The sequence below is a fragment of the Protopterus annectens genome, chromosome 2.part0 (assembly GCF_019279795.1).
Source record: "Protopterus annectens isolate FY-2018-M chromosome 2.part0, PAN1.0, whole genome shotgun sequence".
NCBI lineage: Eukaryota > Metazoa > Chordata > Ceratodontiformes > Protopteridae > Protopterus > Protopterus annectens.
In genome coordinates this window covers 259,639,680-259,662,497 of record NC_056728.1, presented here as the reverse complement: position 1 = coordinate 259,662,497, position 22,818 = coordinate 259,639,680, and positions in this window count along the sequence as shown.

Genomic DNA, 22,818 nt, shown 5'->3' with positions numbered 1-22,818 from the left:
GAATCTCACATTATATAAATTACTTTTATTAGTGTGTAAGATCCCAAAAAATATATGTCAAGTCATAAAATATATGCCCCTCCCAATTAATGTCTTAAAAATCAAGTAATTTAACAGGAATAGTAGAAGACAATCCATAAATTAATGTCAGTTATCACATTACCCTTCCTATTGCAGAAACTGCCTTCCTCTCTGTTTTGCAATGTTGCTCCCTACTCATTATTGCACAAATGCGGTTGGCATGGTTGCGTGGGTTTGCACACTGGCCATAAATGTGATATCACAAATTAGCAGGAAAACACTTTAACAGTTGTTGGATGCCCTGCGTAGATATGACAGGAGCTGACAAGGATGGTGCCCTATTCAGGACTCAAAGATGGGGTGTACAGGAGTCAAGAATATTTATTGCACTCCTTGTAAAGTGCTACAGCCATGGGCTGCTCCAGGGTCACTATACCAGGTCTCAATATAAATCAGAGGCGTGAAACAGTCTAGCCAAGGCTGTCTCCAGTGTGACTGACATTTCACACACTGGGAAGCAATGCAGGCATCATTACAATGACCTGAAATGTCTCAAGCAGGACCAGCTCTACCAGTAGCTGGATGAGTTTAGGACTGCTGACATTCCACAATTGTGTAAGTATACAGATAAAGATACTTTAACTGGTTTAGAAAGCTGTAGATAGCCAAGACTGGTATACATAATGTTTTCCTCTTTTTCTCACCGTATTTATTTTTTCAGTTGCTCAGGATATTTCAATGAACAAGGAGGTTCATACTTAATGCTTAGAAGGACTCAGACAAACAAGGAGTATATATGCAGCACAAATTAACATTATTTTATTAAAATTATTGCTCTTTCATACATTACTAGCAAATTAAGCATATATATCTTAGCTATAAAAACAAACATGCATGCTTTAGTCTGTAGCTCGAGGTAATTCTCAGTCCTACTTTGGATTTTTAAAAAGTATAGTTAACATGAAAGTAAAAATATATTTTTATTGGATTAAATTATTGTATGTGACACATAATGGTTCTAATTATCTTTTTTTCTTTTTTTTCTCTTACCACAAACCCTATCTCTCTTTTCTATTTTTATATGTGTCATCACACCACTCTGATGTCATGATATTCTGACAACCAACAAAATGATTTCCAGCACAGGGAAGTAGGTCAGCCACTGTGAATCAGTCAGCCACTCCTCCAATGGCTGCTGCACCAATGCCCAGCACATCTGGGATGTAACCTGGTAGTACTGCCTCTGCAACCCCTGCAGTACTTGGGCAGTCAACATCAGGTAGCATTACACCGGCAACTAGTGCAGTGGTAGCCTCCAGAAGTATTGGTGAAGGTGGGGATTTCATCAACCACCAGGAGCTACCAGGCATGGTGCATGAGGTCTTAGAAAGTAGCACTGGTGCATGCCTCAACCATCTGGAGATGTTGCTTGTGGGAATGCTGAGAAAATCTAAACATCAAGCAATCCAACAGGAAGCTGAGGAAGGGGACAGTGATGACAGTTCTGAGGGCAAGGACAAGATTCTCACTGTCCCCATGCTTGGCAGTCATGTGCCTACAATGTCCTCTCTCTCCCCAGTCAGAGTGCCCCCCTAACCTTTTGTGTCCCTTACAATCCCATTGTCTTTCTTGATTGTCCTGTTTGTCTGCACCTGCTTCCTCACCTACCCTACCTATCTGACCCTGACATTACTGCATTCCTTCCCCAACATTCCTCTCTCTCTCTTTGAAATAAAATCAAACAAAATTGGGCACCTATCCCACAAAAAAATGTTCCATACATAGCTCTCCACTTCACACACGTGTTTTCTCAATACACTTGATTTGGTCCAATTGGCTATACAACATGATTCTGTTGTTGTCAACCATCTGTGTTGTGGTGACAGTCCAAATTCATCCAATTTTCTATCCATGTTCATGTTATACTGTTGAAGCAGTGGATAGCTATGGTTCTTTCCCACTTCCCTCCTGCACATTCCTATATTGCTTCCCCTTTGTTCTTCCCCCTGCTTGCCTCCATTTCACCACTTTCCTTTCTACCCCATTTTCACACCTTTAATCTGGTCATAAAATAGAATCACACACCACACACAATGCAGAAATGTCTCCTCCTTCAATTTTTGTCCTCTGCATTTGCATATAGTTTGGCATTGCAGACCCATGCCAAGTGACAGTGAATGGCTCTTATGTCTTATGGCATTGGCCTCACTAATGAGGTTACCTCAGTGCAATGCTGCTTAAACTCGATGAGCCAAAGGAACACAGATTTAAAGGGTTCCAATTATATACTTGAAGCGTTTCTTCGATTGCTTCTTCATTGACCATTAAATAACGAAAACACAAAATAGCGAACAGTCATATAAGCAATTTCTTTCCCTGGGAAAGAAATCACTTGGCCACCTCTGTTACTTTGCCATTTTCCCCACTGTAGTGTGATCTTGGAGTTACTATTTAGTTGGGGGTGTGGGGGGTACAGTCCCCCACAATGGGGATGTGGGGGTGAAGCCCCCCACTTTGTATTGTTTGTAGTGATGTGTTTTTTTGTTTAGGGTAAACAATTTCTTTGTTCCAAAAAATAGCCAGCACCATGTAGCGGAACACAAAATAATTTATTATAGAATGTGGCAGCACCAAAAAAATTGTGCAAAGCACAAAGCTCAGACCGGTTTCGGCAGTGTTACTGCCTTCTTCAGTGATAACAATACATTAAAAGCACGTGGTATTTAAGCATAACATCACACCCAAAAATCATTTCCTATTGGTCCATCAAAACTTATTATTGATACCTGGTTGGAACAGCCCTCCAAGCCTAATAATTTAACTTTTCTCTTTTTGATTAACTAAAGTATGCCAGCCCATTTTATCACTTCTATCACCCATAATTTGATTAATAACAGAATTTAAAATTGGCAGTTTTGTGAATAAGGGAATGTTTATAAAGAGCATTTGACTCCCTTTTGTTCCTTATGTCACTCATATATTCTGATACTCATATTCGCAAAGATCTAGAAGTCTGCCCGATGTAAAAGGCTGAACAAGGATAAGTGGCAAGATAAATCAGCCAGTCACTACTGCAATTAGCAAAAAACTTTATGTCATAAACTTTGGCTGTGTTGTTACTGGAAAAATGTTTAGATGTCATAATATGTTTGCATTGTATGCAATATCCACTGGGGAAAGTGCCCATAAGTAGAACCCCAGTCATGGTAAGTTGTTGCTTATCCAAGGCAATCCCCCTGTAATGTTTGTAGTGGCTAAAATATGAACCCAGGGTTCATCCCCTCCGATATGAAAAGAGACAACTGGATTTAAGTATCTGTGAAAGAGAATTATCAGCCATAAGAATACTCCAATGCTAATTGATAATCTCCCTAAGGACATTAGTATTGCGACCAAAAGTGATCACAAAACGTACATTTTTCCTGTCATCAGATACATGAGGGTGATATTCCAACATGGAAGATCTAGCCTTAGATGATGCCCAACTACTAGCAGTAACAACACACCCATGTGAGTAGCCCCTAGTAAAGAGTCTATTGGTTAGATCATTCTTATAATATTCATAGGTGGTATCGGAGGAGCAGAGAGTATCCCAGGGAAAGAAATCGCTTATATGCTCATTCACTGTTTTGTGTTTTCATGGTTTACTGGTTGATGAAGAGGCATTCAATGAAACACCTCTTCGAGTATCTTATATAGACTCAGTTTAAAGCAGATTAAAGGCAGTACTTTGAAATATTTACTCTAACATTTATTTAGACTGCTGAATGTATAAAAATGCAAATCAATATATGTAATGTTGACATATATCACTTGACTGATGTATATTTTATACAGTACTTCACATTAGTCATTACTTCTAAGATTTTTAGAAATGATCACATTACCATTTTAACATCATGTGTAAAAAATTAGATTCAGGTGGATTTGAACCCTGTGTCATTTGTGCTGTCAGTATGAGCTCACTGCTCTTACACCTCCTGCCACAGGGAAAAATAAGCAGCAGCAGCTATATTTCTTGATCACTGTGCTGTCCAAAGTGCTGAAGGCTGCACTTTGCTACTTAACGTGTTTATGTGAAGGAAGGCGAATGAATACAAATAATACTAGTTTCCCATTTAAGCAGAGACCTGCATTTGCTCGCTGCTTAACCGCACACAAACAGGGAAGGCAATAGCAATAGTTGTTAATGTCATAAAGGTGATGATACACCATTTCCAATGTAAAGTACAGTATGAGCACCAACGTATCTGTCCACTATTCTTCTGATAGCATATATGCATAAGTACTTCTAAAGTTTAAGTTGTATTCATTAAATGTGAATCTCGCATGTGCAAACACTTGCCATCATTTGCAAAAATAAGTTGCTTTGCAGTGCGGTATGTAAAGAGGTGTTTGGCATGCATTTATATGGTTAATACCCAGTTTTTCTTCATCCCATGAAAAGATATTTAAAAGGGCAACTGAAAGGAAGGGACTTGTTATTGACTGAACACATATTTACTCAGGCTAATGCATGCCCTGCACCCATGCATTTGAAAATGGATCTGTCAGTAGTAGGTCAAATGTCAACTACACTACAAAAATAAATAGCACAGCTACACTGGTACATTATTTAAAGCTTGATACTGACAATATTCACTGAGATTGTCTTATACATGTTTTACTGTGGACATCAATTCATTACAATATGAACATAAGTACCTCAACACTTGCAACCATGCTGATCACAACATATGTGTGTGTGTTTGTGTGTGTGTGTGTGTGTGTGTGTGTGTGTGTGTGTGTGTGTGTGTGTGTGTGTGTGTGTGTGTGTGTGTGTGACTGAAAGTATATAACTGTAACAACATACTGAGAAACAGGTACATGTATGTTTCAGATCTGCAACGTGCATGCCTGACAACATATTGCATATAGTTTAAGAAGTGATCTTTAAAAATTATATCTGCATATTGGAAACAAATCAGAAATCCAAAGTGTACACTTTGCACACCACTCTCATAACAGGATACGTTACCTCTATCATGTAATGATGATGCCATTATGTATAAAGACCACTATGACAAGGAAAAAATCAGCCTTCATTGATCATGCAAATATTAACTAATGTGTTCTTCAGATGAGAGCAAAATAAGTAGGGGTTCAGTTAACACAATGGCCACATTATGTGTGTGCTTGTATGTGTAAATGTGTGTGTGTGTGTGTGTGTGTGTGTGTGTGTGTGTGTGTGTAGTCAGAAGAGCAAGAGTCAGTGTCCTACTGTCATCAATCAAGTCTCATGGAGAACAAAAACTTTTACAGTCATTAATGACTACACAGCGATTTCATACAGGCCTCCAAACATCTTTTCCCAAACATACACTGATGACGTCATCAGCTATAAAGAGTTCTGCAACTGAATAAAAGCCAGACTTATGCCATGGTGCTTGCTTTAATTAATGTATTTTATAGCTTATGTAGCTAGGTAGGGGTTCTAAACTCACTGCAGTCAACATGTGTGTGTGTGTGTGTGTGTGTGTGTGTGTGTGTCTGTGTGTGTGCGTGTGTGTGTGTGTGTGTGTGTGTGTGTGTGTGTGTGTGTGTGTGTGTGTGTGTGTGTGTGTGTGTGTGTCTGTGTGTGTGTGTGTGTGTATAAGTAGTCAAAAGGGCATGAGTCTGTATGACTATCAACAAGGCCCTTGATTGCCTTGCAGATGAGGCAAGTCAGGCTATAATATCTCGGTCAGGTGATGGACCCTCCTGTTCAGATGCATGACTGTTGCTATACACACTTCTGCCAGAACATAGCCTGTCTGGAGGCTGTGATTAAGGATCTAACTGTGTCTGCTAGGTCAGATTGCAAGTTTTTGAAAAAGCAACCTGGGGTGATGTCAGAGCCCAATGATGCCATATTTATAGCCTTAGATAGTGCATAGTTGAGCTGCTCTCTTGACAAAATAAGCTGAGAAATGTTTGCATGTACAATTTGCTTGATGTCCATTGTGGACAGGATAGTGAAGTTTGATCCAAATCTGTCAGCTAGCAGATTGTCCATTTCCTACTGCTTAGTATATGTGGTGCCATCCATAAAAAGCTCTGTGCTTAGTTGTGTGTTCCCAATATAATTTTGTTCTTATTAAAAAGTGACAACACCTGCAAATACAACCTTGGGTATGCATCACATGTCACACAATTTAAGTCTTCACACAGTCATATAACTCTCTATGTCATGTAGTTACATTAATTGCACATCGTATGCATATATATTTTTACTGGAAAGCTGTATGTGAGTGTCCTGATACAATATATGACACATTACAAATGAGGTAAATGTGGTTCATGTAGAACAGTTATTGACACAAATGCTGTCAGACACTCAATGCTGCTGGGACCACCTCAATAATCCTTGTGAATAGCAACATAAGTGTGCATACACGGAAGTCACAAAGGTTGCAATTATATCTGGACTACTTATATGTTTGCGTATATAACAGCATTAGAACATGTAGATGAAACAAAACGTTTGTGCCCATGTAATCAGTGTGATGTTATAATGATGTATTTCACAGAGCATTTAGTGATGGTAAGTATACATATGCACACCTGTGCCATACTGCAACTGTCACTGTAACGTTTGAATGAGAAGTGGGTAGAATGTATACTCCACTAAAAAAAATCACATACCTTAGTAACGAGATAATATACATAGTATCATCTCATGTCAACATTTCTCAAAATTTATATTACTACAGCTGTTTTATAGCAGGTGAAATCATCAGTGTATTTGGAAGAAGATGTTGGGAAGCCTGTATGAAATGACTGTGTAGTCATGTATGGGTGTAAAAAGATTTGCTTTCCATGAAACTTGATTGCTGAGAGTAGCATACAGACTCATGCTCTTCTGTCTATGCACACACACACACACACACACACACACACACACACACACACACACACACACACACACACACACACACACACACACACACACACAAGTTGTCTGCAGTGAGATTAAAAACCTTACCTAACTAGTTGCACAGGCTAGAGAACACAGTTCTTAACACAAGCACCGTGGCACATGTCTGCTTTTTACAATGTTGTAGAACACTTTATAGCAGATGACATCATTAGTATATGTTTGGGAGAAGATGTTGGTAGGCCTGCATGAAATGGCTGTGACATCATGTACGACTATAAAAAGCTTTGTTCTCCATGATACTTGATTGCTGACAGTGGTAGACAGACTCATGCTTTTCTGACGATGCACACACATACAAGTTGATTGCAGTGAAATTAGAACCCCTATGTAACTAGTTACACAAGCTAAAGAACAGAGTACTTAACGGAAGCACCCCAACAAAAGTATGATTTTTACACTGTTGCAGAACACTTTATAGCAGATGACATCATCAGTGTGGAAAGTTTCAAAGCCCCCATGCTAAAGGATAATGCTGTCCAAGCTGCAAAATGCTTTACTAATGCATTCTATGGGCAACTACAAGAATGCATGGATTGTGCTATCCCAAGCAAAACCAAGACTCACTCCTACAAGAAAAGGAAACCAGTCTGGTGGACCCCTGCCATAAACAAGCTATACAACAGAAGGAGGAAACTAGTACAGAAAAGAGTAAAATCCCAAGAAGAGAAGACTTCCCTGATCTGTATCAGCAAGAAACTACGATCCCTCATAAAATCATCCAAGGCGAGCTTCGAAAGAAAAATTGCCAAGGACTCCAAACATAACCACAAGGCATTCTTTAGCTATGTCAAAAATCTAAGTGGCAATGCTCAGATCTGCTTGGAGTTAGTACAGAATGGCACAAAATACACTGAACCAACCGATATCGCCAACATCCTGGTAGACAGGTTCAGTGCAAACCTCACCCCCCACCCCCAAAAGGGCCCATAACCATACCAGAAGAATGTAAAGCCCCTGAAATCACAGACACTCAGGTTAAAACAGCCCTTTCCCAAGCCAAAAACACAGCATCAGTGCGTCCGGATGGTGTCCCAGGCTACATCCTACACGAGCTCAAAGATGAACTAACCCCTCACCTAAACACACTGTTCAAACTCAGTCTCTCCACAGGCTGCGTACCCATAGATTGGCGCACAGCAACGGTTATTCCACTCCACAAAGGTGGAGTCACAACAGACCCTGGGAACTATCGTCTTATAAGCCTGACTAGCTTGGTCTGCAAGGCTATGGAGTGCATCATCATGGAACTCATTAACAGATACATTAGGAACCTCCAAACACTGGACCCTACCCAGACCGGCTTTGTTAAGGGCAGATCATGCCTCCTAAACCTGGTGGACTTCTTTGAGACAGTTACCAAGGCTATAGACGAGGGAAAGGTGGTACACACAGCCTACCTAGAACTCACAAAGGCCTTAGACACCATTCCCCAAGTGGCATTCCCCAGGGCTCAGTCCTAGGACCCCTCCTGTTTGGCATATACTTCTCAGAGGTACAGGCAAGCACAGGAGGACTATGGCTGACCAAGTTTGTGGACAACTGCAAACTAGGGGCTATAATTGACTCTTGGGCTGACACAGACATCCTCCAAAAGGGTCTCACTGAGATGGATACCTGTTGTCAAAATCATGGCCTCAAGCTAAATGCCAAAAAGTGCATAATTATCCCCTTTGGAAAAAACAAAGTACCCACAGACTACCACATAGGTGGTCATCCCCTAAATACGGAAAATGTAATAAGGGATCTGGGGACCCATGTAGATAGTAAACTCTCCTTTGATAATCACATTGTCAAAGTGGTTAGAAAATCCTTCTATGTGGCCCACCTAATCACAAAAGGGTCCGCATCCAGATCAAAAGAGGTCATTGTGCCCCTCTACTTATCACTCATCAGACCCATCATAGAGTACAACGCCCCATTTGGGATGTACCTTACAAGACACGTGCAACAGCTGGAAAGACCACAGAAGTACCAAACCAAGAGGATCACTGTCCTCAAACAGATGCCCTATGCAGCTTGACTGAAGAAACTCCAGCTGTACTCGGTTGCATACCGCCTACTCAGAGGTGATCTCTGCCTGACATACAAGGCCATGTCCAACCCAGAATTGATGGACATGCTCCACCTAAAGAAAACCTTATTCCCTCAAGCCACATGCTCTAGGGATCTAAACCTCACCACAACAATAAATAGGACGTGCTGGAGGGATAGATTCCTGTCGCAGACTTCCCATGCTTTGGAACAAGATTCCAATCTACATTAGGCAGAGCTCCTCGCTAACATTCTTCAAGAGAATCCTTGATGAGTGGATGGGAAACAGAAAGTTTACCCTGGGGATTACTTCAATGGCTCTGCTGGACAGAGGCACAGGGAACTAATCTAAGGGGGCAGCGAAAGCCAACACATTCTGGCTAGGCTTATAAATGTCTTCGGGCAGATAGCCTAGTACCTACCTATGAACCTATGTTTGGGAGAAGATATTGGGAGGCCTGTGTGAAATGGCTGTGTAGGCATGTACAACTGTAAACATTTTTGTTCTCCATGACACTTGATTGCTGACAGTAGGCTATAGACTCATGTTCTTCTGACTAAGCACACAAACACTTGCACATACACACACACACACACACACACACACACACACACACACACACACACACACACACACACACACACACACACACAATTTGGCTGTTGTATTAATTGAACCCCTACCTATTTTGTTCCCTTCTGTCAAACACATTAGTTAATATTTATACCATCACTGAAGTCTCATTTCTCCTTGTCATAGTGGTCTTTATAGATGATGACATCATCATTCTGTGATGCAGGTAACATATCCTGTTATGAGAGTGGTGTGCAAATTGTGGACTTTTGATTTTCTGTTTTGGTTCCAAACTGCAGATAAAGTTTAAAAGACAGCTTCTTAAACTATATGCAATAAGTTGTCAGGAATGCATGTTGAAGAACTGAGACATACATGCACCTGTTTCTCAATACATTGTCTACATTACACACTTTCAGTTTCACACACATACATACACACAAACACACACACACACACACACACACACACACACACACACACACACACACACACACACACACACACAAATATTTTTAGATCAGCATGGATATAAGTGTTGATGTACATGTGTTTATATTGTGGTGAATAGATGTCTACAGTAAAACATGTATAAGACAAACTCAATATGTCTATTATCAATATCAAGTTTTAAATAATGCACTAATTCAGTTGTGCAATTTGTTTTTTAGTGTGGTTGGCATTTGACCTATTACTGGCAGATTCATTTTCAAGTGCATGGGTGCAAGGCACACATGAGTCTGAATAAATATGTGTTCAGTCACTAACAAGTCCCTTCCATTTGGTTGTGTTTTTAGATAGCTTTTGATGGGATGAAGAATAATGAGAATTACTGGGCAAAAACCATAATTCTTCTTCTTTCGGCTTTTCCTGGTTAGGGGTCACCACAGAAGATCACCTATTTCCATTTCTTCCTGTCCTCTGCATCTTGCTCTGTCACACCAACCACCTGCATGTCCTCTCTAACTACATCCATAAACCTTATCTTAGGCCTTCCTCTTTTCCTCTTACCTGGCAGCTTCATCCTTAGCATCCTTTTCCCAATATACCCAGCATCCCTCCTCAGCACATGTCCAAACCAACGTAATCTCGCCTCTCTGGCTTTGTCTCCAAACTGTCCAACCTGGGCTGACCCTCTAATATACTTATTCCTAATCCTGTCTACCCTCGTCACACCCAGTGCAAATCTTAACATCTTTAACTCTGCCACATCCAGCTCTGACTCCTGCCTTTTTGTCAATGCCACTGCCTCCAACCCATATAATATAGCTGGTCTCACTATCCTTTTGTAGACCTTCCCTTTCACTCTTACTGGTACTCATCTGTCACAAATCACTCCTGACACTCTTCTCCACCCACTCCACCCTGCCTGTACTCTCTTCTTCAGCTCTCTTCCACACTCACCATTACTCTGAATTGTTACTCCCAAGTATTTAAACTCATCCACCTTCGCCATCTCTACTCCCTGCATCCTCACCATTCCTCTATCCTCCTTTTCATTCACACACATATATTCTGTCTTAGTCTGACTAACCTTCATTCCTGTCCTCTCTAGAGCATATCTCCACCTCTCCAGGGTCTCCTCAACCTGTTCCCTACTCTCACTACATATCACAATGTCATCTGCAAACATCATAGTCCACGGGGACTCCTGTCTGATCTCATCTATCAACCTGTCTTTCACCAGTGCAAATAAGAAAGGGCTCAGAGCTGATCCTTGATGTAATCCCACCTCCACCTTAAATGCATCTGTCACTCCCACTGCAGATCTCACCGCTGTCACACTACCCTTGTACATATCCTGTACCGCTCTTACATACTTCTCTGCCACTCCCGACTTCCTCATACAATACCACAACTCCTCCCTAGGCTCACTGTCATATGCTTTCTCAAAGTCCACAAAGACACAATGCAACTCCTTCTGACCTTCTCTGTACTTCTCCATCAACACTCTCAGAGCAAACATCGGATCTGTAGTGCTCTTTCCTGGCATGAAACCATACTGCTGATCACTAATTATCACCTCCCTTCTTAACCTAGCTTTCATTACTCTTTCCCATAATTCCATGCTGTGACTGATCAGTTTTATCCCTCTGTAGTTACTACAGCTCTGCACATCAACCTTATTCTTAAAAATTGGTACAAAAACACTTTTTTTCCACTCTTCAGGCATCCTCTCACTTTCCAAGATTTCATTAAACAATCTGGTTAAAAATTCCACTGCCATTTCTCCTAAACACCTCCAAGCTTCCACAGGTATGTCATCTGGGCCAACAGCCTTTCCATTCTTCATACTCTTCATAGCTATCCTTACTTCCGCCTTGCTAATCCATTGAACTTCATGATTCACTATCCCCACATCATCCAACCTTCTCTCTCTCTCTATCTCTTCATTTATCAGCCCCTCAAAGTACTCTTTCCATCTGTTCAACACACTCTCCTCACTTGTGAGTACATTTCCCTCAATATCCTTTATCACCCTCACCTGCTGCACATCTTTCCTAGCTCAGTCCCTCTGTCTAGCCAATCGGCACAGGCCCTTTTCTCCCTCCTTAGTGTCCAACCTTTCATACAATTCTTCATATGCCTTATCCTTTGCCACCTCTCTCTTTACCATGCACCTCATCTCCTTATACTCCTGTCTACTTTCTTCATCTCTCTGACAATCCCACTTCTTCTTCGCCAACATCTTTTTCCGTATACTCTCCTGTACTTCCTCATTCCACCACCAGGTCTCCTTGTCCTCCTTCCTCTGTCCAGATGTTACACCAAGCATTTTTCTAGCAGTCTCCCTTACTAACTCTGCTGTAGTAAGCCAGCTATTCTGTAACACTTCACTGCCACCCAGTGCCTGTCTTAACTCTTCCCTGAACTCCACCTCACAATCACCCTTTTTCAATTTTCACCATTTGATCCTTGGTGCTGCCCTCGCATTCCTCTTCATCTTCTTGATCACCACTGTCATTATACAGACCACCATTCTATGCTGCCTAACTACACTCTACACTTTCCCCCGTCACCACTTTACAGTCTCCAATCTCCTTCAAACTGGCTCTCCTGCATAGGATATAATCTACCTGTTTGCATCTCCCTCCACTCTTGTATGTCACCCTATGCTCCTCCCTCTTGTTAAAATACATATTTACTACAGCCATGTCCATCCTTTTTGCAAAATCCACTACCATCTGACCTTCTGCATTCCTTTCCTTAACACTATACCTATCCATCACTTCCTCATCCCCTCTGTTCCCTTCACCAACATGTCTATTGAAATCTGCCCCAATCACCACTCTTTCACCCTTGGGTACAATCATCACCACTTCATCCAGCTCACTCCAAAATTTTTCTTTCTCATCCATTGCACACCCAACTTGCGGAGCATATGCACTAACAACATTAATCATTACACCATCAATTTCCAGCTTCATAAACATCACTCTATCAGACACTCTTTTCACCTCCAAAACATTCTTGGCATGCCATTCCTTCAGGATAACCCCTACCCCATTTCTCCTCCCATCCACACCATGATAGAACAATTTGAACCCACCTCTAATACACCTGGCCTTACTTCCCTTCCACCTGGTCTCTTGTACACACAATATATCAACCTTCCTTCTGTCCATCATATCAGCTAGCTCTCTCCCTATACCAATCATACTGCCAACATTCAAAGTTCCTACCCTCACTATCACACTCCTAACCTTTCTCCTCTCTTACTGCCTTCGGGCATGCCTTTCCCCTCTTCTTCTCCTTCTCCTCCTTCAGCCAACATTTTCCCAATTTCCACCAGCACTCTGTCAGCTAACAGTACCGGTGGTGGTCATTGTTAACCTGGGCTTCGTCCGATCCGGTATGTAAATCTGTACTGGCTTCTGCATATCTCATTTGGCAAATGTTTTACTCCGGGTGCCCTTCCTGATGCAACCCCCCCCCCCATTTATCCAGGCTTGGGACTGGCACAAAGAAATGCACCATAATAATAATACATGGCAAACACCACTTTACATAGTTCATCATAGAGCAACTAACTGGTTTGTGCAAATGATGGCAAAGTGTTTGCACATCTGAGGTTCACATTTAATGAATACAACTTGAGGATGAGAAGTAGTTATGCATATATGCTATGGGAGAAATAACTGACAGATGCTATAGTGTTCATACTTTAGTATATAATGTAAATGTTGTGTCATAACTTTTATGATATTAAGAACTGTTGCTATTGCCTTACCCATTTGCACGGAGTTAAGTGACATGCTTAAGTGGCAAACTAGTATTATTTCTATTGGTTCTCCTTTCATCGGGCAAACCCTCTAAGCAGCAAAAAGTGGCCTTCAGCACTTTGGACAGTACTATCTGTAAAAAATATACCTTTTGCCTAGGTTTCCCTGTGGCAGCAGGTGTAAGATCAGTGAGCTCATGTTCAGAATCGGTTCAAATCCAGCTCAAACTATTTTTTACACATGGTGTCAGGATGGCATTACATAAGTAAATGTTATAATTCTTGCAAATGTGAGAAGCAATGACTACAGTGAAGTAATGTATAAGAACAAACATCAGTCAAGTCTTTTGGCTTTTCCCGGTTAGGGGTCACCACAGCGGAACTCTGATCTGCTAATGATTGGCAGTAGATTTTTACGTGCCGAGTTGCCAGCCCTGACGCACAACCTTCAACGAAGGTACACCCATTCATGCGTGACTCCACACAGAAGACGCTTTAGCTGAGAATCGAACAGGACAATGTCTTACTGTGAGGTGACAATGCTACCGCAGCACCACCACCGCCGTTAACAAACATCAGTCAAGTGATTTATGTTAACAGTACAGATATGGATTTGCATTTTTATACATTCAGCAGAATAAATAATTGTTAGGGTAAATGTTTCAAAGCACTGCCTTTACTCTGCTTTAATTCTGTGTTCCCTTAGAGCAGCAAGTTTAAGCAGCACTGAACTGAGATAACTGGACTAGTGTGGCCGATGTCTTAAATTCACCAGTTTTGCCATAGGACACAAAGAGCCATTCACTGTCATTCTGCATTGGTGCACAATGCCTAACTCTGCACAAACACAGAGGACAAAAAGTGAAGAGCTTTATTAGGGGTGATTTCTGTCATGTGTGATGTATGTGATTCTATTTTTTTGCCAGATTAATGGTGTGAAATGTGTTAGATAGGAAAGTGGTGAAATGGGGGCATGCAGGGGGAAGAACAAAGGGGAAGCAATATAGAAATGTACTGGATGGAATTAGGAACAAAGCATAGCTATCCACTTTGTCAACAGTGTAATATGAACATGGATAGAAAATTAGATCAATCTGGACTGTCACCACAACACAGATGAGTCCCAACAACATAATCATGTTATATAGTCAACTGGACTGAAGCAAGTGTGTTGAGAAGACATGTGCAATGTGGAGAGCTATGTATAGGACACCATTTTTTTTTGTGGGGCAGATGCCTAGCTTTTTTATTTTATTGCAAAAACAGAAGAATGTTGGGGAAGATAAGTAGGAATGTCAGGATCAGGTAAGTAGGGTAGCTGAGGAAGCAGGTGCAGACAAACAGGACAAACAAGACAGACACCGGGATGGTGAGGGACACAAAAGGTTGGGGGACACCATGATTGGGGACAGGGAAGGGACATCAGAGGCACATGCTTGCCAAGCATGGGGACAGTGAGTATCTAGTCTTTCCCCTCAGAATTGTCATCACTGTCCCCTTCTTCAACTTCCTGTTGGATTGTTTGACATTTGGGTTTTCTCTGCATTCCCACAAGCAACATCTCCAGATGGCTGAGGTATGCACCAGTGCTACTTTCTAAGATCTCATGCACCATGCCTGACAGCTTTTAGTGGGTGGCAAAATCACCACCTCCACCGATACTCCCAGAACATACCACTGTACTAGCTGCCGGGGTAATGCTACCTGATGTTGAGGGCCCAGGTAGTGTAGCGGCTGCAGAGGCAGTAGGCAGCCATTGGAGGATTCCAGGCTGAGCCACAGCAGTTGGTTCACTTTCTTGCGCTGGAAATCATTTTGTTGGTTGTTAGAAAATTATGACAGCAGAATGGTGTGATCACACATATAAGAATAAAAAAGAGAGATAAGGGGTGGGGATAAGAGAAAAAAAGAGATAATTAGAACCATTATATGTCACATACATTAATGTAGTACAATTAATATATATTTTTACTTTTATGCTAATTATACTTTTTAAAAATTCAATATAGGACTAAAAATTGTTCTAAATAATCCTTGCAATATGCATATATTGCACATATGCTTTTAAAAATAATACAGATCAAGTTAACAGCATGGCATTTATGCCAATTTTGCTGAAATTCATATTAAATAATTTTTTTATTATTGTGTATTTGTTACTTGTGGGATGTGAATCCACACCATTTGAGTACAGTATTACACTTCACTCCAGCAATTAGCTTGTGCCATAGAATAAAGCATGGATGTTTGCTTTTGCAGTTAAGATATGCATGCTTAATTTGTTCGTAATGTATTGAAGATCAATAATTTTAATAAAATAATGTTAATTTGTGCTGCATACATACCTCTTGGTTCTTTGAGTCTTTCTCAGCATTCAACATGAACTGCACTTTTTGCTGAACTCTCCTGAGCAGCTGAAAAATAAATAAAGAGAGAAAAATAGAAAAAAATATGCAGACCAGCTGCTATCTACAGCTTTCTATATCAGTTAAAGTATGTTTATCTGTATACTTACACAACTGTGAGATATCAACAGTCCTAAACTCATCCAGCCACTGGCTAAGTTGCTCACACTTGCACCATTTCTGGTTGATGTAATGATGCCTACATTACTGCCTAGTGAGTGGAATGTCAGTCACACTGGACACAGGCTTGGCTAGACTGTTCCAAGCCTCAGATTTATATTCAGACCTGTAATAGTCCGCCCTGCACCAGCCTATGGCTGTGGCACTTTATGAGGAGTGCAATGAATATTCTTGACTCCTCTAAACCCCATCTTTAAGCCCTGAATTGGGTACCATCCTTGCCAGCTCCTGCCATGTCTGCAGAGGTCATCCAACATTGGTTAAAATGTTTTTCCGCCAATTCATGATATCATGTTTTACAGCCAGTCTACAAACTTGTACAACAATGCCAAGTGCATTTGCATGATAGTCCACAGAGAGCAACACTGCCAAACAGAGAGGAAGGCAGTTTATGAAATAGGAAGGGTAATGTAACAGTTGGCATTACTTTATGGCTTGTCTGCTGCTATACTTGTTTAGTGACCTCACTTTTAAAACATGAACTTGGGGTTATAAATTTTATGACTTGGCCCATACTTTGAGGGGTTTTACACACTGATAAAAGTAATTTATACAATGTGTGATTTAAACCTATGAAAAACAGAGAATACATATTTGTCTACATAGATGTTTTCCTCATTGCCACAGAAGAAGTGTTTGTCAGACATGCTCATTAATTATGCAGGCACATTAAAGAATGGGTTTGCTACACTTCAGTTAACTGTGTATTTGTGTGACCTGACAAGGTCTTTGTTTATGCACTCTCATGTGTGATGCAGGAGTAACATGAGACAATAGACTGGGAATGAATATACTTGTATTACTTATTTATTTTATTTATTGCAGTTGGTTTACCAGGATAGTCCATTGGGCCAGATGAACCCGTTTTCAATGGAGTCCTGGGGAGAAAAGCTCCAAAATACATTCAAAGTTACATAATAGGTACAACATATAGTAAAAAGAAGACTTTCAGGAAAGTTTTCTGAGTTCTGGGTCAGACCACACAACACATTCTGTTTTTCAGCTCTACTTGGGTTACGTGAGTTGTGTAGATGACTATCAGTAAAGTATGAGGTGTAACCCAGAGCACAATTTTTTTTAATAACAGAAACATAATTCTCTGGATACTCCCAGTCACATATATAATTCACATATCAACTGCTAAATGTAGTTATTGTTATGTATAATTATCTTTATATTGTTAATTTTTATATAAAATTAATGGGAGAAGCATTAATAAAATGTATAGTGTGCTGAATTAGAACCATGGGTCACCTGCATTTTGGCCCTGAACTTAGACCTGTTGCAACAGGGAAAGATAGACAACAGGTGTATGTTTTGCACTCATTACTGTCCAGAGTGTTGATGTCCATGCAATGCTGCTTAGCGTGTTTGCACACAGGAAAGGGAAACAAATAATAATGTTTAATTTTATCAAGTTACAATGTATATTTTTGTCTGTAGGTGTTATATATGAGTGCTGACTGACCTTCAACTCTGCTTTGTATGCTTGCATGAAGGAAGGTGAAACAAGTATCAATATTTCTTTTTTGCAAGTAACAATGTATCATTTTTGTCTGCAGCAGTAATGCTATAGATATGGGTGCCAGAATGCAGATTTGGAACCAATCAGTGAATGATGTCAATGCAGTAGGGGTCAGCTGGCTATAGAGGGGGCTGCTACTGAGCCCCACTGACACCAAATGAAGACATTCTGTCCACCGTCAGAGATCCAGACAGCTCATTAGAAACTGTACAACAACATGTGCTTGATGTCAGTGCTGATGTGTCTGGGAGGACAACTATATTCCAGGAGCATCTTCTAGGTAAGCTTAAATATGACAAGTTTTAGATTTGCTTGTATAATAAAATATATAAATTGACTAATACTTCCTGGGGAATTTTTTTTTACTGTACCTATTGATAACTTAATAGATGTATACAACATAGCTGTTCATTACATATGGGCTGTGGGTGGATGTGTCAGCCAAGTTTCAGTTAAAACTATTCTTACCGGACATATAGTTAATTTTGCATTCACTCCTTTGTTATTCCCATTGTGATGTTTAGTTTGCATCTGTCCCTTGCTTCCTTTTTTTCCAGGACAATCTGCCCTACAAAGCGTGGAGTCATCTGCACATGGTAAGCAAAACATGTTTTTTGCTTATTGATGAACATTCCTCAAATATATGCATTTATCTCTATGTGTGAGGTGGGTGTAATGAGTGTCAGTATTGCTTACCATCTTTGAAAGTGAGACCAGTGTTAGTTTGTTATCATATACATTGTTTTAATGTTTAGTGTAGCATTAATTTCATTGCTGTGTTTGTTGCTTATTATAGCAGAAGTTCCTGACAGTGGAAGTGTAGGACTCTTACCACGTGATGTCAGTGCATGATGGTGGTCAAACAGAGGCACAGTCGGGGGTTGCAGAGGTGTTTGACATTCAGCCATCCTTTGGATTTCTGTCAGATGCAGTCAGTATGCCTATGCATACCTATTTCACTGAGCCGTCAGGTATTGGACAGATGGTGGGTAAAACACATGATCAGGGTAGCATGGTTACTATGGTTTCAGTGACAATTGACTCTGGCCATAGCCAAAGTGTGGGTGAGGTGGCACACAGAAGGGTTGGTAAGGGTGCTTGGAAGTGGCCTGCCATCCACCCTCTACCTGATCCTGGTGTGTCATTATCTGACACTCAACGAATGTTTAGGGCCATCATGGAAGCACAGGCACATTTCACTAGAGTCTACAAGGACATGCTTAGGGTTGTAAATGTGGCATAGGCTGACATGCATGACTGTCACTTCCATGTGGCTGATTCAGTGGATCAGATAAATTACATGATTGAACAGGCAGTGTCTGTGATGGAACATCTACTAGGAAGGGGACAGCATTCACATGGATGTAGGTCAGCATCATCATCTGCTGTTAGCTATCATGGACATGCCTGATCATGCTCCTATAGTGGCAATACTTCCATTCCACTGCTCCATCAGTGGTTGTGGTGTCCATACCCAGACATTGTAGGCCACTGGGTCATGGCCCTGGGCATACTCATGAGGAGACCTTGTCCAGCAGACATCAGCCCCATTTGGATAGCACCAACACATCGAACTATGGGCATGGATGTACCAGTGCAACTGCTGGCAGAGCCAATTCTTGCAGTCCGGGACAATGACAATGAACTGTTAACTCTATCATGCATGGCTCACACCTGTCCAACATGCCAGGATGTAGAGTTAGCACAGAGTTTGGCTGTATTCTTGCAGACACTCACACACACATTTCACCTTGAGTGCCCATAAAGGCACACACACATAGCAAGTATAGGCTGTCCTTGGGTTAAGGATGAGATTCGTTTTTTAGTCTAGCTGCATAGGGTAGATGTTTGAGGCCCTGGATTCTCCTGGTGAGGAACCTCTGTGGTGTCTCCAGCTGCTGCATGCGCTTTGTGAGGTACATGGTAAAGGGGGCATTGTACTCAATAACTGGCCTTATAAGGGGTGAATACAGGGATGTTATTACCTCTTTGTCCCTGGATGAGATACCCTTACTTATCAGGTGGGCCATGTAGAAAGCTTTCCATACATCAGAAGCAACATGGTGGTCAAAAGTCAGGTTGATATCAACCTGGGTGCCCAAATCCCTCACTACTGATTGTGTACTTAGGACATTGCTATTAATGTGATAAAATGTGGGGACATCACTCTCCCAAAGGGAATGATGATGCATTTTTTGGCATTCAGCTTAAGGCTATATTTCTGGTACCTGTCATTTGTTTGGGTGAGACCCTCTTGGAGGATGTCCACATCACTTGGGGAATTGGTGACTGCAATCTGCAAACTTGGTCAGCCATAGCCGATTGGTTTTGGCCTGCACCTCAGAGACGTATATCCTGAATAACAGAGACCACAAGACTGATCCCTCGGGTATGCTGCTTGTTACAGGTCTATTGCTTGAGGTGGCTTCCCCTACTTTGATTAGGTGGGTTCTATCAGTGAGCCAGTTTGCTACCCATCTGGTAAAATATGGGTTTATGCCAAGTTGAGAGAGTTTATCTACTATGCCTGAGTAGGGAATAGTGTCAAAGGCTTTGGCCAGGTCAATATAGGCAGTGTGCACCATCTTCCCCTTGTCCATGGCTTTGGTGACTGTCTCAAAGAAGTCAACCAGATTTAACAGACATGACAACATGAGTGACCGGTGTTCCACACCTGACGGCAGTGCCTCATTGGTCCGATCTGACCATAAGCTTATCACCCTTGATATCCACATCTCACCCTCACCCTGCATTAAGGAAACCACAGTAAAAAATTTCTCCAAAGCCAACTTCATGCTTCTTAAGACAGAAGTGGTGAACTTCATGACACCCATGCAGATGGACAATACAGTTACAACTGCTGAATCCTACACAAATGCACTCTATAAGGACTCACACGAGTGCATGGATCGTGCTATCCCAAACAGAACCTAGACACTATCCTCCAAAAAAAGGAAGCCAATCTGGTGGTCCCCTGCCATAAACAAACTGTACAACAGAAGGAAGAAACTGTTGCAAAAGAGAGTAAAATCCCATGAGTGGAGGAGCTCCCTGGTTAGCCTCAGTAAGAAGCTGAGATCCCTTATAAGATCCTCCAAAGCTAGCTACGAAAACAAAATCACCACTAAATCCAAGGACAACCACAAAGCATTCTATAGCTATGTCAATAATCTAGATGGCAACACCCAGATCTGCTCTGAGTTACAGCACAAAGGCACGAAAATTACAGAACCAACTGATATTGCCATCATCCTGGCAGATCGGTTCAGTGCTAACTTTACCTCCCTCTCACCCCCTAAAGGGCCCACATCTATACAGGAAGAATGCAGAGTCCCTGTAATCACAACTACGCAGGTAAAAGCTGCACTCTCTAATGCCAAAAACACAGCATCCATAGGACCGGACAACATCCCAGGCTGCGTTTTACAATGATTTCAGAACAAACTGGCTCCCCACTTAAGCACCATGTTCAATAATAGCCTCACATCAGGCTTTGTGCCCACTGAATGGTGCACAGCAACAGTTATCCCACTCCACAAAGGGGGAGCCACCACTGATCCCGGGAACTATCGAACTATTAGCCTGACGAGCCTGGTCTGCAAGGCCATGGAACGTATCATCATGGAACTCACAAACAAAGACATTGGTAACCTCCAAACTCTGGATCCCACCCAGTTCGGGTTTGTGAAAGGCAGATCATGCCTCCTGAACCTGATCGACTTCTTTGAGGCAGTCACCAAAGCTGTGGATGAGGGTAAGGTGGTTCACACAGCCTATCTTGACCTCGCCAAGGCTTTCGACACCATCCCCCATTCCGGAATTATAGCTAAACTCACTAAACTAGGTATAAATCCCTACGTCACAAGATGGGTTGCCATCTGGCTCACTGACAGAACCCACAATGTAAAAGTTGCAGGCTCCAAATCTGACCTCAAGGCAGTGACAAGTGGAGTGCCACAGGGTTCTGTCCTGGGACATCTCCTGTTTGGTATCTACTTCTCTGAAGTATAGGCTAACACAGAAGGCCTCTGGCTGATGAAGTTTGCAGATGACTGCAAACTAGGATCCATAGTCAAATCCCCAAATGATGTGGACATCCTACAGAAGGGCCTCACTGAGACAGATGCCTGGTGTCAGAGCCATGGCCTCAAGCTCAATGCCAAAAAGTGCAATGTCATCCCCTTTGGTAAAAACTCTGTACCCATGAACTACCACATAGGCAGCAATCTACTTAACACCGAATGCATGATAAGAGACCTTGGGACCCAGGTGGACAGTAGTTTCTGCTTTGATAGTCACATCGCCACAGTAGTCAGGAAGAAATAACCTATGCATTACAACCTATGCATATGCATAGTCAGGAAGTCCTTCTACGTGGCACACCTCATCATAAAAGGGTTCTCATCCAGGAAAAAAGAGGTCATTGTTCCCCTCTACTCGTCACTCATTAGACCCATTATAGAGTACAACGGCCCTTTTGGAATGTACCTCACAAGACATCTGCAGCAGCTGGAAAGGCCACAGAAGTACCTCACAAAGAGGATTACTGGCCTCAAACAAATACCCTACACTGACCGCCTCAAAAAACTCCAGCTTTACTCCATAGCATATTGCCTACTCCGAGGTGATCTCTGCCTAACATATAAAGCTATGTCAAACCCAGAGCTGTTGGACATGCTACACCTAAAGAAATCCCAGTCCTTCCAAGCTACATGCTGGGACCTAAACCTTGTCACCACAATAAACAGGACACACTGGAGGGATAGATTCCTGTCCCAGAGACTTCCTATACTCTGGAACAAGCTACCCATCTATGTCAAGCAAAGTTCTTCATTAGCACTCTTCAAGAAAAATCTTGATGAGTGGATGGGAAATAGGAAATACACCCTGAGGATCACTTCT